We start from the raw sequence: 20,873 nt of genomic DNA, 5'->3' as shown, positions 1-20,873 counted from the left end.
GTGGATCAATAAATGGTCAACTAGTAACTATTACTAACTTGAAGCCTCAAGTCTAAGTACCCAAATCTTGATTTCGTTGTATCTCAATACTCCTCGCTACAGCAAACAAATGGATCTTCCCTGCTATTTTTTTCTGATTCCTCTGTTTGTTTTCACTTTCTTCCTTTATCAATGGTTCTTTACCACTTCAGACATCAAAAAGAAGTTACCACCATCCCCATGAAAGCTTCCAATCATAGGAATTTTGCATCAACTTGGGTCACATCCTCACCTTTCTCTCCATAAACTATCTGAAACATATGGTCCTGTCATGATGCTTCATTTGGGAAGTAAGCCAGTGCTTGTTGCTTCCTCTGCCGAAGCTGCTCGTGATATCATGAAAACCGACGATCTCGTCTGGTTAAACAGACCCAAAACTAGAATGGCTGATAAACTACTTTATGGCTCCAGGGACGTGACATTTAGTCCTTATGGTGAATACTGAAGGCAAATTAAAAGTGTCACCATGCTTCACCTTCTTAACAACAAAAGAGTCCAATCTTTTCGTGATGTGAGAGAAGAAGAAACGTCAAACATGATTGAAAAAATCAGGCAAGGATGTGATTCGTCGAGTTCAGTGACAGATTTATTCAGTTCTCTGACTAATAACATAATTAGCAGAGTGGCATTAGGGAGGAAATATGATGAAGGGAATAAAAGTGGCATGACTGCTAAGGAAACTATAGAAAAACTTCTTGAACTTTTAGGTGCTTTTAACATTGGGGATTATATTCCACTGCTTGAATGGGTCAATAGAATAACTGGTCTAGACACCAAAGTGGAGAAAGTGGCTAAACAGCTGGATACATTTTTGGAGAGTGTGTTTGAAGAACACGAGATTAGGAACAAGAAAAGAGAATACTGGGCAGGTGAAGCTAAAGACTTCGTAGACGTTTTGCTGGAAATTCAGGATGAAAAGGAAACTAGATTTCCTCTTCAAAGGGATTCATTGAAAGCTCTCCTCTTGGTAAGCATCGCGCTTCCACATATCTTGCAAAATAATAAATAGATATTCTACTTTGAAATTAATTTTCTAGGCAAAAAGCGATGGTGATGTGACTACATCGACCACCCCCCCCCCCCCCCCCACACACACACATCCTACGCATTAGTAGCAATAATTCAAATGTCGTCGGAAAGCTTGTGCATGTAAAAGTGGAGCTTGGCTTGTTCTTTTTCTGAATATTATTATTTGTGTTCTTTTTAATACATAGGGTTCATTTGCTGCCGGTACAGATACAGCATATACAGCTCTAGAGTGGACAATGACAGAGCTTTTGAGGCATCCAAGAGCCATGGAAACATTACAAAATGAAGTGAGAGGATTAGTCCAAGGGAAAGAGGAGATAACAGAGGATGACTTGGGAAATATGCAGTATTTGAAAGCAGTGATCAAGGAGAGTTTTAGGCTTCATCCACTGATTCCACTACTAATTCCGTGAGAATCAACTGAAGATGTAAAATTGCTAGACTATCACATACCTGCTAAAACTCAAGTCATTATTAATGCGTGGGCAATCGGAAGAGACCAGTTGTCATGGGAAAATCCAGAGGAATTCCGACCAGAAAGATTCTTGAATAGTGATATTGATGTCAAAGGACCAAACTTTGAGTTGATTCCCTTCGGAGCTGGCAGAAGGGGATGCCCAGGAATTACTTTTGCTATAATGGTGAATGAGCTAGCATTAGCAAGGGTTGTCCACAAGTTCAATTTTGCACTGCCAAAAGGGGTAAGAGAGGAGGAGTTGGATATGATTGAAAGCACTGGCATCGCTGTTCGTAGGAAATCACCTTTGCTAGCAATTGCCACTCCATGTTCTAATTAGGAGTTTCTTTCTCCATTACACTTCTTACTGTCAAGAACACTGATTTTGTTCACCAATATAAGTCCTGGATGGTTCCCAGCATTGCTTGCAGCTAATAACTTCACAATCTGTAATAAGTGTGCTGGTCAACTCCCTCCCTTAGGGGTGTGTGTGGATTTGTTTTATTAATTGACTTAATAGCTCAAAACTCCCCCAACTTATTCACATTTTGTCAATTTAATGCTTATGGGGTGTTGCTGTTATACCCCTGAACTATAACATTTGCTATCAAAAATACCCCCTGCAGTGTCGAGTGGCCTTACTCTTTCTTTTTTGGGCCGGGGGGGGGGGGGGGGGGGGGGGATATCATAGATATTCGTGGAGCATGATGCCAAAGAAATTCCTCCAAAAGTAATTAGTTTTCTCATTACAAAAGGCAGTAACTAACCAAGAAGAAAAGGAAAAAAGGAAAATGTAGTGACCTTACATCATATGAAACAAATTGTGTGGTTGAAGTTCAATTGGTTATCTTTCTTATCATGCAATAATGCATAAAATTGGGGTCGATCTTCTCCTTTAGATTGTGGTGAAGATTTTCTGAATATACGCGAACAACAAGATGAGCTTCAGCAATTTCACGTTTGTTTTCAAGTTGGCATGCAAGAGATATTTCTCTCCAAATATCTTAATTACACACCAATATAATTCTCAATTTCTTGTCAATACTCATTGCTAAAACAAACATGGAGCTTCCCTTCTAATTCCTCTGTTTGTCTTCATTTTGTTCCTTCATAAATTGAACTTTATTACTTTACCTCCATCTCCAAAAAGCTTCCAATCATAGGAAATCTGCTTCAACTTGGGTCGCATCCTCGCCCTTCTCACCATAAACTATCACAAAAATATGGTCCAGTCATATGCTACTTCACTTGGGCAATAAGCCACTGCTCATTGCTTCCTCTGTTGAAGTTGCTAGTGATATCATGAAAACTCACGATCTCGTCTGGTCAAGTCGACCTAAGTCTAGCATCGCTTATTCCTTTATGGATCCAAGGACGTGGTCTTTAGTCCCTGTGGTGAAAACTGGAGGCAAGTTAGAAGCATTGCTGCGCTATAACTTCTTAGCAATAAAAGAGTTCAATCTTTTTGTGATATCAGAAAAGAAGAAACATCGAACATGATTGGAAAAATCAGGCAAGAGTGTGATTCTTCGAGTTGGTGATAAATTTAAGAGATCTTTTTAATACTATGACTAATAACATAATTAGCAGAGTACCCTTAGGACGGAAATATAACAAAGGGGAAAGAGGAATCAATGCTAAGGCCACCAAAGATGGATCTTGGAAACTTTTTACTGAGCAAAAGTTACTGAATCCATGTTTCTTTTCTTTTTCTTTTTCTTTTTTAAATGAGGGAGGGGATTACATTGTGGGGAATCGAACGCTCACTAACAAGGTAAAAACTCAGATAACCAGCCTACTGAGCTACTAAGATTCCCCTGAGTTACTAAGTTCACGTGACCTGTAAGTTATAATTTTATCGTCCCAATTGTAGTTGCTATCTTCATTGCAAGATATAGAAATAAGATATGAATGTTGGAGTGGCAGCCTTGCATCCCCAAATTAGTCATATAACTGTCCAACTGATCGGCATTCACAATAGGCTCTGTAGGCATATGAAGGAAAATTTGTATTGGTTCCTTAGAGTTTTGAGTCATTCAAACGCACATTGAGTTCTCACACTCCTAATCATATTATATTAAAAGTGGGAAGATCTTAAGTCTAAGTTGAATTACATATATGTCCATCACAAGTTGAGTGGCCATCATACCCTTCCAAAGAAATGAAAACAAAGCCTTGTGTAATATGATAATTTCAGTTACTACTTGTCTACATCGAGTAAATGGGGAGTTCATCTGCCCATAGTTACTGCATCAAATTTTGCTTAAATGAAGGATTGTTTACTCCAATGTTTAATGCAGGTTCAATGTGTTGCAAACTGTTTTAAAGCTCGACTCCCTTATCTATTAAGGTCCTTTGAGATTCCACCATTAATGACATTTATGTGTAGACTTTTCATATATTTTACTGCACTATGAAAGTGCCAACAAAGTATCAAAATTATTGTACGATCGTTTTTCTGTTCTTCTGTTAAAATTTTTACTCCATTACTTACAATGAGAAGCCTAAAAGCCACTATCATAAATATTCAAACCTTTCATAGTTAAATCATGCTGGAAAAGAATTCTAGGCGTCTTCACACATATTTATTACTCCCTCCGGATCAAAAAAAGAGTTCACTTAGCTTTTTTTTCTTGGATAAAAAAAAAAGTCCACTTAGCAAATCAAGAAATAATTAACCTTATTTTCCATATTTGCCCCTATTAAGTGTTATATGATCAAATCTCAATGACTATTTAATTGGGATAGTTTAGTCAAATTACCTATTTTTGTCTAGGAATTAGTATTTTCTTAAGGGGTGTGCAACTGGCTAAGTAAACTCTTTTTTTTATCCGGAGGGAGTAGTATAAATACCTCTCACCCTTCCACTAATTTGTCATTTGCATCTTATTTCATTATTTTATTGAAGATTTTTGTTTGTGCTTATGGGTTATAATTGCTTTACAGTAGAATCTCACTACCTCTTCATCTATTAACTCACTTCTTTTTCTCCATAATCTTCGACTAGTTAATTTGTTCGCGCTTCGCGCAGTCATTAAAAAAAAATACAAAATGCCTAAATAATTATTATTAAATTTTTCTAATTAAGAAAATCAATCTTTACTCATCAAGCAAATTTTATCTTTTCTCTATTACCCAACTGTAACACTACATGTTGTTCTATTTATATTTTCAAGATTGAGATCAAATAATTAAAAATAAAAATAAAAAAAACACAACTTCACAAATTCAATATCGAACAAATGACCTTCTTAGTCTTTACTCTCCCATTTTATATGTCACAAGAACCATATGCCACTGACATGACAAAGACGCACAATTTTAACCTTTCCATCTTTTTTTTTTTTTTTTAAAGATTTCTAGCAAATATTATTAAGTTAAAATCAGTTTCACAAATTTATTAATAAGAAAAGAAAAGGAAAAGTTTTTGCTTGATCATATTCTCACTAACGCGAAAATAAAGATTCTCATTATTTTTTGACATTTTTGAAATCTTCTATTCTCCTTTTGTTATTTTTCTTGATTATATACCCTTCTTTTCGTTATCGTGTTTCCCATATTGCTTTCCATCTTAATAATCTTCTCTTACCCTTCTTTGTATTCATCCCAACATTATTTTCCAATTCTCCTTTTTTCCTTATCTGCAGTGCTTATTCAATTATTCCTCTAGAAAATAAATAACTATATCCTTAAAATAATCAAGTTAAAACCTTTCTCCTTCTACTAATGTTATGAAAATGTCAAAAATTCAATATTTCCTCTTGATTAAGTTTTCCTTATACTTTCATGATTCATGTGCTGTATATATTAGATATTCAAAGATGACTTTATACATAATCTTTGTTATAATTGACTATCTTCCTCTTCATCTCCCATGTGTTTTTTAGTATATGAAAATCACAATGCGGATATGCATCAACATATTCTATTATTCTCGAGAATTATTCTTGATAAGAACATTATTGTTGATCTTGCTCTTATAATTTCATACGACCTTTTCAATTCTGCCCCTGCAATTTATCTATATATTGATATTAGAAAAATGACAAATTCAGTTTAAGAGAAACTTGGACAAAACCGGGCTATGGGGTGGTATATAAAGGTGCTTTAAAGATTTTAAATTTGACCAAAGGAAATGGAAAAGGATATATCAATGAAGTTGCAAGCATCAGTAGAACTTTCCATGTTAACATTGTTACTCCGTTGGAATTTTTATGAATTCACGCCCAACGGAATTTGTGTTATTTTATGTGTGAATTTAAGGTGTCAGAAACTTCCATATTAAATATTGTAATTTGGAGGTTATGAACATGAAAAGGTTTGAGAGTTTTGGATATTAGTAATACTAATTAAGAGTAGAATTTATGAAGATGAAGAGATGAAGTCATGGAGTTGACTTCTTAAAACAAAATAATTGAAAAAAAAAAGAGAGAAAAAGTTTTTATTTTTTTATTTTGAAGAAGAAGAAGAAGAAGAGGAGGAGAAAATAGATAAATTATATCTTTGGTCAGAAAAGGTGCCAATCAACGTTTCTATTACCACTTTACCCGTGTATATCACAGGTTTTCAATAAATTTAATTGATAGTCATTATAGAAATAATCAACTACCAACACAGATTAACTGCATAGATTGCAACACAAATTTTAATACCCATTAGGTTGAAAAATAAAAGTAGCTTTATGATTATTTATTTCCCGTATAAATTTGTTTGACGGGTTTGTGACAAACATTTCAGTTAAACTATAAAATAACTATTGTAAAATCATTCTAAAAGAGTTAGTACAATATATCAAAAGGTGAAGCAAGAACAATAAAGAGATAAAGAGAGATAAGAGATGAGAGTTTTCTTATTCATCCAAGTATGTTCAAGTGTGTACAATATGAATCCCTATGCCTCTATTTATAGTGGTGCATAGAGGCATATAAAAGGGTAGATATAATTATGACATTCAACATATGAGAATGTGGGGAAGATCATGGGTGAAGTGGGAGACATTACATTAAACCTATGAGATCATGGTGGAAGTAGGAATTTATTTCTAGAGTGGTGGACATCCACACTTATTATTTCATAACACTACCCCTTGGATGTCCATGTCTTAATAAATGACGTGCCTCGTTAAAACCTTACTAGGAAAAACCCAGTGGGAAAAAATCCTAGTGAAGGAAAAAGAGTACACATATCTCGTAATACGCGTTGCTAGCTGCCTCATTAAAAACCTTGCCAGGAAAACCCGGTGGGACAAAACCTCAGCTAAGGGAAAAAGAGTACAACGCGTATTATACTCCCCCTGGTTAAAGTATCACGTAATTCTTGGAGACAATACATCCAAATCTTGTATATCAGCTTCTCAAATGTCAAGGTTAGCAATGCTTTAGTGAACATGTCCGTCAACTTATCAATCGAGCGTATATGTTGAAAACCTATTTCACCTTTCTGTTGAAGATCATGTCTGGAAAAGAACTTTGAGGAATGTGTTGTATTTTGTCTCCTTTGTTATATCCTTCTTTCAATTGAGCTATGCAAGCTTCGTACAATATTGTTGAAATCTTCATTTCCAAATAAACATCATATTATTGCAAAATGTATTGAATTATTGATCTCAGCCAGACACGTATTCCTGAATTGCTTTGTATAAGTATTAACAATTGACTGCCATGTCAAACGTCATAGTGTGGCAGTATCCTCACATGCAAATCAGTACTTGCTTGAAGACCAAATTTCATGTAATAATACAAATAATGCCCTGCATTTACATAACCAACAAAACCTTGATAATAATTGTTAGGACAAACAAATCTATATTAATAATTTCTTTTGCAGTATGCAATACAATATACTCATCATTATCATTAGGTCAAAATGATGTTTATTTATATTTAGCGACATCACAACCATTGGGGTACTCAATGGAATCGCTTTAACCTATATAAAGATTTGTGAAGCTTTATTTTCGTAAACCTTAAATGCTTCAAACCAATTTAAATCCCTACGGATTTTCTTTCATTGTCTATATAGCCATATTGACAACAATGAATTATACGCATTCAAAATTTTCATATATTGCCAGACTGATAAGAAACCCCATTGCATCCACCACAGGAGAATACATACGTCTCCATACAATAATGTTAGGACTTTTGCAAAAATCTTTATGCCACAAGGCACAAGCCGTAATTTATTTTTTACGGTTTTTATTTCTCATTTTACTTTTCGCACAAGAATTCATTTGTACCCCATTGACATTAAACCTTGAGGTCATTGGACTATAGGTCCAAAACATCACTTTTCCAAGTGAAACAAAATATATTTGAACTGAGTATTTTATTTGACCAATCATTATATCTGTCCATATTCTTTGACAGATTTGAATTCAAGATCCTCATCGTCATTATAATGTTGAGCGCTACATTATTTCAAAGAAACCGTCGACGGTTATTTGATATCGGTTCCAATGTGACATAATTTATCGAGATCTCTTCATTTTTCATCAATTTCAGGTACCTGAACCTTTCCCAAGGTTTTATAAAGTATTATGTCGTGGTGCTCTTTTAAAGCACCTGCCTCATTATTATGACCATCTTGATCATTTGCTCCTCTCCTTCTTCAAGGAGTTTTATGTGTGGAACCGATTGGTCTATCGTCATAGACGTTGTCCTTCAAGGACTTTAGTTCTAATTGGAGCATTTGCAGCTGGAATATAATATTGTCTTTTGGGTCAGCAAATGCGTCTGGCAGTTAGCTTGAATTATCTTTTCAACGAGGATCATATCAGTGATAATTCATTAAATATACTTTATTTCCAGCCGCCTATCATCCCTCCCCCTAATGTTAGGAAATCTAACATTTACCTTCCAACCTTATTTGGGGACCCATCTTCGGGCATTGTGGTGGATCAATTAAATCATACATTTACGCACATTCAAACTCTTAGATGGGAATTATTTGGTTCCTGACCCTAAACCAATAATAGGGGGACTTATTATAACTTGTTGGCTTGATGCTTACAAGTGCTACTACATATTAAATAACCTATCTCAAACCAAATTTCTTTTTGGGAGATTTGTTCTCATAACCAATTGTTTAACTATAATTGGAGGCATACAATTTCTGCTAAACCAACTTGGATATAAACCAGCATATCGACATAATTTTCATAGTTTGGAACTGTGCTCTTAATATAATAATTTGAGCAAACAATCTTGCAATAATCAAATCACAAATTGATACCAAATGCACATGTGGCCACAACATAGATGCACCTATTAACACCATATGATATTAAATTGGTCCACATGGCAGGTGACTGGGCCCATATATATATATCACCTTTTATACGTTCCAAAAACATGCGATAAAATCCCAACCTTAGCTGGTAAATTAATCAATTTGTCATCATGAGAACAAGCAGCACAAAAGAATTCTTGAAGAATATTTTATTTCTTCAATATATAACCACATGAATTCTCAATTATTTTCACATCACATTTGAGTCGGGATGGACAACCGGTCATGCCAACTTCCGTAGCATGTGATTTCATCATGCTTGTATTTATGTGGTACAAATTCGGAGGAAAACAGGCAACATTTCACATACTTTTAGTTTACCCGCTATAGCTGTAGTAATATGAAGACATTAAACCTTCCCATAATTTATAATCTCAATATAATTCATATCTGGCCAATGCCTTTGAAACTTAAAAAGTTTCTTTTGAGACTTACTACAACACCAATATTATGAACAATTTCATTCCTCCGGGTAGTACCAAAGTAGCTTTTTCAGAGCTCCCAATTAATTATGTACTACCTCATATTTCATAATATCATCCATATGGTGAACATCTTCTTTTAGGGAGTAATTGTCATTATGGTCATGGACAAAACCATTTTAAGCAAGAATTATTTCTTACATACACCTTTAGGTAATTCATGATAAGACATACCACAATACTGTGAAGTACTAAATGTACTTGATCAAATGACCGTTTATGCCAAAATAAAATTTCTCTCAAACCTCCCGTAGAGGTGAGTTGTGGTATTTATCCAATAATACATGAACACGTTCTTTTCCATAATTTTACATATTTCACTTTAAAAAATGGGCGAGCATTCATGATGCTTATCACAAGCCACATTCTCTTCAAGGAATGAACTACAATCATATATACGTGCTTCATAAATTTTGCATTATAAGTCCATTGTCTTTATCATATTCATAGACCCACCTCGACATCACTTTGAAATTGTATTACTTTCTTTTGATGGAGGATTTATAAAATTTTATCAAATTAGGTCACACGTCAACCGCATGCCGAATTATCTTTCATACCATATTGATGATAAAAATTACCTTCACCTCTAGAAGGACCATTTTGAGAACCCATAATGTTCTTCCTCTTATATTATCACAATGATGATTAGCATTATTTTGTCCTTTGCCACGTCCACGTTCATTCATTTAACCTCTTGTTTTCATTTAGACTTATTATGCACTGCTACCACACTTTCCTCACGGAATGAAGCATATCAAAGTGGGACGGACTTTACAATTTTTTGTCAAATACACATTATTTTGCCTTAGTCATTAGTATAGTGCGTTAGGACTCAAACCCAACGTCTTATCCATATAAAAGCGTATTTGCCATAAATCGATGGGACTTGAACCCAAAATCTTATATTAGCATCATAGTGTATTGGAACTCATACCCGATGTCTTACCCTCTTGGTGCGATGAGACTTGCATCCACCATCTTACCCTCAACCAATGGCATAATATTTTGTGCATCAAAACTTTTGAGTTGAGTCACCAACTTATTGATACACCAGAAGATGAACTTCAATTTAGATCGAAGCCTTGCACTTGTAGTGGTTGCACTCGACTTACTACCAACTGCATACGAACATTTGTTTCTTGTGTGTCCATTGAGTGCCAAATTTAGCAAGGAATTTTTTTTTTTTAATGGCAGATCGATTTATCAAAAATGAAAAGCGATTTCCATCCTGACCTGTATACAAAGCAACTAAGAAAATAAGTTTATAAAGACGAAACCGTTGCAGAAGGAGTAATATTTAATTGTTAAAACATAATTGCAATGTACGTTAAGTGTACATACCTCATTTGGGTGACCTTTCAAATTATACATACCTCATAAGTAAGGCTCTTTTTAATAGTTAGGATAAACAGATTGACCAATTGTACTCCAATATTTCATTTGTAAATTCATGTGTTACAAATATCTTTGGCTTAAACAGTGAAAAGCACTACATCCCGGCAATAAATTTTGTCAAAACAAATAAAAGAGATCACAAAATGTACAATTCCATGAAGTGGTCAATAGGCAAACGTAATGAATCTCCCACCATAACGAACCTTAACAACTAATTAAAAACATGACATACCTGGAGGGAAACAAAACTCGAACTAACGGTGTAAATAGTTTTAGAGGCTTACTCGAACTAACGGTAATAAAATTTCTTGAACAGTTCCTGCAAAAACTAGATTAAAAAATTAGAATAGCAATACATGTTACCAATTTTGAGGACAAGTTGGAAATGATTGCCACATTATGTTCCGAAGTCAATTGCATAACGTTGAAGCTCTCTGTTAATTCATGGTTGCCCAAAGCGATGAGAGACTCGTGCCACCATTTCATAAAGTGACATAGTACATGTCCAGATCTGATATACGGCTTTACAAAATCCACGGAAAAAGAGTTACTATCGCAAATAGATTAATTTTGATAAAACATAAATTGAGTATAGAAATATGGCAAACGTATCTCTGTGTTAGCATCATGCCCGTTGGCCTTCCTTTTTCCTTGCTTTGCTTCATATGTGATCCGTTCATTTGGATAAATTGAAAGTAGAGAGTAGAGACGAATCGTGCTGATAACGTGTTATAAAATCATTCTAAAAGAGTTAGTACAATGTATCAAAAGGTGAAGCAAGAACAATAAAGAGATAAAGAGAGATAAGAAATGAGAGCTTTCTTATTCATCCAAGTATGTTCAAGTGTGTACAATATGAATCCCTATGCCTCTATTTATAGTGGTGCATAGAGGCATATAAAAGGGTAGATATAAATATGACATTCAACATATGAGAATGTGGGAAGATCATGGGTGAAGTGGGAGACATTACATTAAACCTATGAGATCATGGTGGAAGTGAGAATTTATTTCTAGAGTGGTGGACATCCACACTTATTATTTCATAACAATAACTCACTTGATAAATATATTTGAACTTGAATAAGAAAAAGAAAAAATATATTAAAATGACAACAGTTTTACTAGAACAATTTGTAAGTAATTGCTTAAGGATCAAGAATAGTTTTGCTCTTAAATTCAAGTTCACAAGCATTGCACCATACAAGTTGTATCTTACTTTTCCTTTGGTCTCTTCCCCAAGACCCACTTCTAGATGCTAGATAAAAGAGTTGGAATTGACATTCGTCAGCTACTTATGGATAAAGGACTCAAGACTTTGTTTTTAAATGGAAGAGTGTACTCATAGATATTGTAGAATGACGAAACTATTTAAATTTTATAACATATAAATGTGATAAGATGAAGCAGGAAAAATAGAAGTGCCAGATTTACTATGTGGATGAGATGTTTATGAGAAATATGTACACAAATATAAAAGAATAAATAAGAAATTTTGCCAATTATATTATTCCACATTTATTTTAAACGGTGGTATCGCACGTATGAAACATGATACTACATATGCATAAATAATCTATTATTTGGTTTTCTTTCTTTTTCTTTTCTTCGATTATTATATTTCCTTTCTTATCTCTCTTCCTCACCCATCATTTCATCAAAACTTGAAATCAATTACATTTTGGAAATACTCCACAACCTCAGATAATTTCATTTTTGCCGATTACAACATTTTATCACTTTCTTTTATACAAAATCTAAAAAAGGAAAAAAATATAGTCAGCATATTCCAAAAGTTCAAGTGAAAAGAAAAAAGAGAAGGATATCAAAGCATAGAGAGAAACTCTTTAAAAGTTTAGCCATGTATAAAGAAGGATAATCTGAAAAAGAAACTAATTTCTCTAAAACGCATGCAACAATTATGACACAAAATTAGGCCATGTAAAGCCTAAATTATAAGCAATAAAAAGATACTTTTACATGTATAATTTCCAGGAAACCATATTTTAGTTTTGGTGAAGGAACATAATGTGACTGAAGGATAGTTGAAATAGTACCAAAAGGAGTATCTTCCGGATGACCCCAACATGTTTTGCTACTCATTTTAATAATGACTTTTTAGTCTCATGGGAATAGCCATCATATGTCTAACGGTTAGAAGAAGAGGAGAAGGTGCTACGTGATTAAGAAGATTTGAACGTTTATGAAAGGTTGGTCTTTTCATCTTCATTTACTTGAATGTGCTATTTAATTCTAATAGATATCACAAAGGGACGTGCTTCCTTACTAAATAGGCAATGCATTTAGACACTTTCAGTTTTGTTTCCTCATTAATTGGGTAATGTATTTAGAGATTTTGAGCTTTTTAAAATAAGATAAATAGGAAAACTAAGATAAAAAGTCAAAAAAAAGGAGAAAAAAGATAAATAGAAATGGTGGCCATAGAGAGATGCCACATCAGCTTATCTATGCCTAACTTTATATTATATATAGATTACAGGTACTTAATGAAGCATCACAATTGATAGCTCATTCTTTCATATTTTTAGGTTTGTAGAGTATTTGATACGCGATGTTTGTATTTCCTGATTATGCTCTACAACAATTACTATACAATCATCTCCCTTAGTTTACCTTTTTTTTTTTTTTTTTTTAAATATTCATATGGTTGAGTCGAAGCAAGAAGCAAAATTCATATTAGGTTAATCATGATGGGATTGAATGTATGTATTAGTTTGGTTTTTATTTTTCATGCAGAAATGTTAATAAAACAAAGTAAATATTTTTATTATATGCATGTAAATATTTTTATTATATGCATATATTTATATACTAGTGTCATTTGGTCCGGGCTTATCTTACAAAATTCAATTAATAGATATTTTGTAAAAAAATTCCTGCTATTGTTTCTTTGTTTTTCTAACATCAATTTGATACTTTCAATAGACTTCTATCCGAAAGTTAAGGGAAAACATTTTTTTAGTTTATATATTAGATTTTAAAAAAAAAATCAAACATTGGCCTTTCTAATTGCTATTTTACTTAAATATTTTTAGACTAAAATCTCCGATGATCCAAATTCGGCTTTTCATATGTTAAATTAATTTCATTTGTTTTTGAATTAAAGTTACTTGATTTTTATCAAAAAGTATTACAATATTCAATTAATGTCAGAAATCAATAAAGTTAACTTATAAATAAATATAAATAATTAAAACCCTTGATATTACAAGGTATTTTTGTAGATGTTTTCTCAAATATAACACACGAAAAACATATTGAAAAGTTCATAAAATTAAATTGTTCTTACTTTAAGCTTTCATTTTCCTTCCAAAAGATGCATATTAAAAAATATCATCTTTTTCTTAATTTAATAAATCATTTTATGAAATTCACATTATAATATCTTTTTCATGTTCAATTTAACTATTTTGTCTTTGATTATACGGTATTTTGCAAAATATTTTAATATTAAAAAGGTAAAAAATATACTCCACTTTTTGCAATTGTTTAGTATTATTACTGTTTGGTTTCTTAAACTACAGTGTTTTTATAACTATAATATTTTATAGTTTCTCTTTTAATATAGTAATTTATTAGATAAGTAATATGTTGAAAGCGTGTGCACGAAAAATTTAATCAATTAACTAACGTACTTCGGACTATAATTTACAATTTCAATTCATTTTTAAGTATATTTAACAATGATAGTCTATTTGTATTTATTCTTTTGATTTAAAAACCTAGTCTTACCTTAAGTGAAATTTTTATTAATTACTTATTTTTGCCAGCATGTACGACACAAAATTACAGGAGAAAATAAAAAACTTTATCTATAACCAGACGAATAAATTTTTTAAATATCAAATGATAATTGGTAATTAACATCAACAAATAATAAATAGTATTATAAAAATAATATTTTAATTCAATAATTAAGCCTATATTATAGAATTTGATTGACATGATAATTCTATTCTTTAAGTGTCTATAATAAATTCTTAAGGAAAAATATAATTTTAAACAAATTTAATATATTTCTCATAAAAGACTCAAATATGTATAAGCATATTTTATGGGGATAACTAATCTTTTCCATGACATCATCATCTTTAGTGGCATAAAAAAGCCCTTAAGTTTCTCAAAATTTACCAAAATTTGTAAGAGTTCACAAAGTAATAAAAACTTTAATTAGGGGTAAAAAGAAATTAAAAAATTCATGCGAGGACTATAAAATTTGGTATTCTCCCTTATATACGTTCGAGTATGTATTTGTCTTTAAATTAAAGTAGTATGAAGTTTGCGAGATTTGCTAATTTCAATTTATGAGTTGTTACTTTTTTGGATATTTTGATTTTTCTTTTATAGCTCAAAGAAAGTTAAAAAAATATATGTACCTTTTAAAATTTATCATTTCCAATATGAATTTTGTATTAAATATTAATTTAAGGAGAAACGTGCAACGCACATTCCCAGTGACTAGTATAAAAAAGGGTTATTGGAAATATGAGATCTTAGAACTATGTTTTCTTACGTTCAAGATGCATTCTTTTCATTAATAATCCACCCAGATTGGTTACAATCATCAACTCCTTACTGAGGGTTATAGTTAGAATATCTGGACGACAAGATGGATCCTGATTTCAATTTCATAGAAGCAGAACCCAAATTTTCCATAGGAAGAAAACTGGATCCAGGGTCCCATCTGGTGGCTTAACGATGTCCAACTAAATGCATCTGCATTATTTGTTTAAAATCTCATGTTTTTCTATTTCTAAAATAAGAAGTGGTCGATGTCACTAATTTCTTCAAGAAAGTTCCCAGATTTTCCATAGGAAGAAAACTGGGTCTAGGGTCCCCATCTGGTGGTTTAACGATGTCCAACTAAATGCATCTGCATTATTTGTTTAAAATCTCATGCTTTTCTATCTATCTATTTTATATATAAAGAGAGGGTATAGGCTCGGTGATGTGACACTCTCTACGGCCACCATTCTTATTTATTTTTTTCTCAAATTTTAGGATTTTCCACTCATTTTAAATTACATAAAATTCATTAATTACTACTAACAATCGTCAGAGGGAGTCCAACCAAAAGCCACAACGTTTACTAGCCCAAACCAAAAGACCCCAACGGTTACTAGAGTCCAGACTATCAAAACGTTACATTCATTTTGTTTCCCCCTTAGTACCCGATACTGCAGTAACAAAAGATCAAACTCCGTCTAAAAAAGATAGAGATATGGTGTTTGCTTCGATGAGGCGAAGAAGTCAGTTAAGTCATTCTGTTCACTCTCTCTTCTTGTGACCAACTTGAGGCTAAACAACGTCAAACTTGATTGTATTAGTTTTTAAGCTATTATTACATTTCGTAAGGGGAGATCAGAGGATATGGAAAAAAGGCATCCTTATCAGTTGCCACTTGACATAAATAATTCATTTCTCGTAATAATTCTTTTGTTTATCAAAATAGATTATGATTGGTGTTCTTTAACATTTTTCCCCCCTGAAGGTGTTCTTTAAACTTACTCTACAGAAAATCTATTCGTCTTCACCAATCACCAGATTCCAGATATCTATTTTTTTTAATTCAGGTACGTACTTAGACGGCTTAATATTATTCCATATTTGGTCTCCATATGTATATAAACTTCTTGATTGTTTATTCCCGAGTGCAAATCTGCAGACCCGACGATTCAGAACCTGAGAGCCACAAAGGAAATAACTATGAAGCCATTATGGAAGCGCCTTTCTATGATTTACATACAAGTCATACTCTGTTTTTGTTATATATTTTACCCCAAAATATACATACTCTATTTTAGTTCTATTTTTCCCCTAATTTTGACAAATTTCTTTATAACATTGTATTGTCATTCTCCATCTTCTGCGGTACTGTAACAACACCAATAGAACTTGCGTTTTACTTCATCCTTCACTTTCAAATGGCAGGTCAGGAAATAAAATGATAACTTTCGTTTGTTTCTGCATATAAATGTGCATGCTGTGAAGAAATCCATCCTGTTTTCTTTGTTAAGTACTATTCAACTTGAGATTTTTCTTTATGTTCTTTATCCATATTGCTTCCCGAGGACTGAAGCTTTCAAGAAGATCCAGTATTATCGTGTAATTCTTTTACTTGGGTTTAATTTTATTGGTCTCAGTTATTTTCTTTTCCTAACTTTCTTTACTTAAGCAAATGATCAACAACAAAAGCTCTGAAGTTGTCGTCAGTCTTTGAGTCTGAGTTCTGACTGCAGGATGAAGGCATATGTGATTATTATCTATTCACAATTTAATACAGTATTTAAGAGTTTTATCGTTTTTTTTATTCCACTTTTAAATAGTAGTACTATTATATTTCAGTATTTTAAATTTTTGTTTTTGATTCTTTTTGGCCCAAGGATGTAGCATGGTTATGCTATCCATTTAAGTTATGAGATCGATTCATTCAAGACTAACTCGGACTCTTGGAAATCAGAATCTGCATTTGTCTCTTAAGTAGGAAGTGAAAATGTGGCATATATTTTATTTTGTGACATGTGAAGTATTTTGCGTCTTTTGTTACAAGAATATTTATTTTTTCTATGGTGGCATCTTTTAATAGAAAACACCTCTTTGCTTGAATTGGATAGGAAATTATGAACTCCTAGCAACACTGTGATTTGCATTTCTTTTTCATACGTTGCCGGTTTAGTGGGCTTTTTCTTATCAATAATATATGATATTTTAAAGATTTGGTGCATCAATGACAGTGCAAAGAGAGTGGTATCAGAAGAAGACATTATAAATTTTTTGAATCAAATTGCTACCTAAATACTGCAGATACTTGCCACTCTCGCGAGAGGTAAGCAAATTATGTTTACGCGGGTAGATTTGCAATTCAGTGCTCCTGCATCTTTTTATTCATTTATTTATTTTGAAAGTTAACTATAATTACTTTCAAGGTTCACCTAAGAAGAGATTTGATTACTTTCGAGTTTAGACATGATATTTATAGATGAAAATCAGTTTGAATATTTGTAATGTTTCTTTTTTTCTTCCTATATAGACTAATTTATTTAAAACGGTCACCTACATAAACACACTGAAGAAGTGATCGATGTCACTAATTTCTTCAAGAAAGTGGTGCATATCACTATATTAATACTTTATGAAACTGGTCCAGATCATAAAAATCTTTTCTTTAGATATTTTGAAGATCAGAAACAATAAAAAAGTGAGTGATGTGTTTGATCATAATCCCGAAATGCAATAATATAATGGCAAAATACCGTCACAATCCAACTCTTTCCATGTGAAAAGAAAATCTACCAAAAACTCACAACAAATATTATTGTAATAAACGACGTATTCATGGGGCAGATTTGCAAGTTGGCGTCTATACAGTAGGATCAATAATTTAATTAACTCGTTACTGTTACTAACTTGAAGCCACAACCAAATCTTGATTTTATTGCATCTCGTTACTCATCGCTCCAACAAAAAGATGGATCTCCCTTGGTATTCTGTTCTAATTCCTCTGCTTGTTTTCATTTTCATCGCCCATCAATGTTTGATTACTAATTTCAACAATCCAAAAAAGTCACCACCATCTCCAAGAAAGCTTCCGATCATAGGAAATTTACATCAACTTGGGTCACATCCTCACCGTTCTCTCCATAAACTATCACAAAAACATGGTCCAGTCATGCTCCTTCACTTGGGAAGTAAGCCAATGCTCGTTGCTTCCTCTGTTGATGCTGCTCGTGATATCATGAAAACTCACGATCTCGTCTGGTCAAGCAGACCTAAATCCAGCATCGTTGATAGACTCTTATATCGCTCCAAGGACGTAGCCTTTAGTTCTGGTGAATATTGGAGGCAAGTTAGAAGTATTATTGTGCTTCACCTTCTCAGCAATAAAAGAGTTCAATCTTTTCGTGATGTCAGAGAAGAAGAAATATCGAAGGTGATTGCAAAAATCAGGCAAGAGTGTGATTCTTTGAGTTCAGTGATAGATTTGACCGATAGTTTATATTCTCTGACTAATAACATAATTAGCAGAGTGGCCTTAGGGAGGAAATATAATGAAGGGGAAAGCGGAATAGATGCTAAGACCATCCTAGAAAAACTAGTTGAACTTATAGGTTCTTTTAACATTAGGGATTATATTCCATGGCTTGAATGGGTCAATAAAATCACTGGTTTGGACACCAAAGTGGAGAAAGTAGCTAAAGAGTTGGATGCATTTTTGGAGAGTGTGATTGAAGAACACATTAGTAGGAACAACAAAGGTGAATACAGTGCGGGTGAAGCTAAAGACTTGGTGGACGTTTTGCTAGAAATTCAAAATGGAAAAGAAACTGGCTTTCCTGTTCAAAGGGATTCATTAAAAGCTATCCTCTTGGTACGAATCTCGTATTTTCTGCGCATTAATTATTTAATCTGACGTAACAATCTATCACCGGTAAATACTTACACACACAGGTTAAGTGATTTAATGAAGTGAATATATACATTGATCAATCATGATTAAGTGATAGTTACAAATATTCAAACACACGTTATACATTCATTGGTTTGATATAAACACCCGGTGTGGTAAGTTTTTACCCTTCATCCCTTATTGATCTAGGCAGATCAAGTTGAACGTTTAATTAAAAGAAAAATTGAAACTCACATGCATTTTGCCTAGAACCTAGTTTACGATTAATCTTGTAATACTTTACAAAATTTGTGACAGGCCATTCAAATGGTAAAGGGTTTCCTCCCCGTGCATCTTTTGTTTTAATTTTTTTCTTTTAGGGACTCCTTTGCACTTCCGCTTGTAAGATACTGATCTAATTCAGAAGTTTAATTCAATGAATGTAGAATAGTATTAAAATGTATTATTAATTTTTTTTGTACGAACATGTCGCAAATGTATAATATTTTAAATTTTATTCGCGAAGTAAAGCAATGGTGCACACCACCTGTGCTTTTATGTGTCATAGCCCCCATGGTTAGTGGCTATAATTCAAATGTTGGAGAGTGTGTGGGAGTAAATGGAGCTTAAAAACGCAATTTGTCATTTGATTTCGTGTTAATTTTCTTTCATAGGATACGTTTGGTGCGGGTACGGATACAATATATACCACTCTAGATTGGACAATGACGGAGCTTTTGAGGCAGCGAAGAACAATGGAAACATTACAGAATGAAGTGCGACAATTAGCTCAAGGAAAATTGGAGATAACAGAGGATGACTTAAAAAATACTCATGTGCAATATCTGAGAGCAGTTATAAAGGAAAGCCTCATGCTTCATCCACCGAATCCACTACTAGTTCCTCGAGAATCAATGGAAGAGACCAGTTATTGTGGGAAAATCCAGAGGAGTATCGGCTTGAGAGATTCTTAAATAGCGATATTGATGTCAAAGGCCTAAAGTTTGAGTTGATTCCCTTCGGAGCTGGCAGAAGGGGCTGCCCAGGAAGTACTTTTGCTATTGCGGTGATCAGAGGCGGATCCAGGATTTAGAGGTTCTGGGTGCCACTCTGCTGTAGACGTATTGCAATTTACATGGTCCAAATAGAGTAAACATTTGTTCAGTTGGATCAAATGTGAGTTGCGATTCGAGTTATTTATCTTTTCGATTTGCATAACCAACTATTATTCCAAGTATTATATAGAACAACTCAAGTTTACGAGCATAATTATTACTCCTATAACATAAAGAAGATTTCTTTTCTAAATTAGCGCGAACCAAGACTAAACATACCCTTTTCTCTTGTATTTATTAAATCATTTAAATAAAAATAAAATAACATGTAAAATTAAATATAAGAAACAACAACGGATCTAATTAAAATTTTGAAGAAGCCAGGGCAACAGGGGGGAATCGATCCTGCGTCCTTGGAGAGAAAAACATGGCTTTTAACCACTGGCACCACAAACTCAATTTGTCCTCTGGGTGGCACGGGTTATATTTATAAGAATTGTGATACATATATATATATATATAAGCAAAGTTTCAACCGACGCGTGGAGGTGGCGTGGCACCCCCACAGTCCTACATAGATCCGCCCCTGACGGTAATTGAGCTAGCGTTGGCAAGGCTAGTACAAAAGTTCAATTTTTCATTACCAGAAGGGATAAAACCGGAGGATTTGGATATGACTGAAAGCACTGGCATCACTGTTCGTAGGAAATCACCTT

General features: G+C 33.3%; 2 pseudogenes; both read left to right on the top strand.

Moving 5' to 3' along the window:
- LOC132634188 (cytochrome P450 71A3-like) lies at positions 1 to 2,008 on the top strand (annotated as a pseudogene).
- A 15,672-nt stretch (positions 2,009 to 17,680) lies between these two features.
- On the top strand, positions 17,681 to 20,228 carry LOC132634187 (cytochrome P450 71A4-like; annotated as a pseudogene).
- The last annotated feature ends 645 nt before the right edge of the window (positions 20,229 to 20,873 follow it).

Source organism: Lycium barbarum, chromosome 3, assembly GCF_019175385.1.
Source record: "Lycium barbarum isolate Lr01 chromosome 3, ASM1917538v2, whole genome shotgun sequence".
NCBI lineage: Eukaryota > Viridiplantae > Streptophyta > Magnoliopsida > Solanales > Solanaceae > Lycium > Lycium barbarum.
The sequence above is the reverse complement of the archived record's forward strand: the minus strand, read 5'-3'. Positions and strand labels throughout refer to the sequence as shown.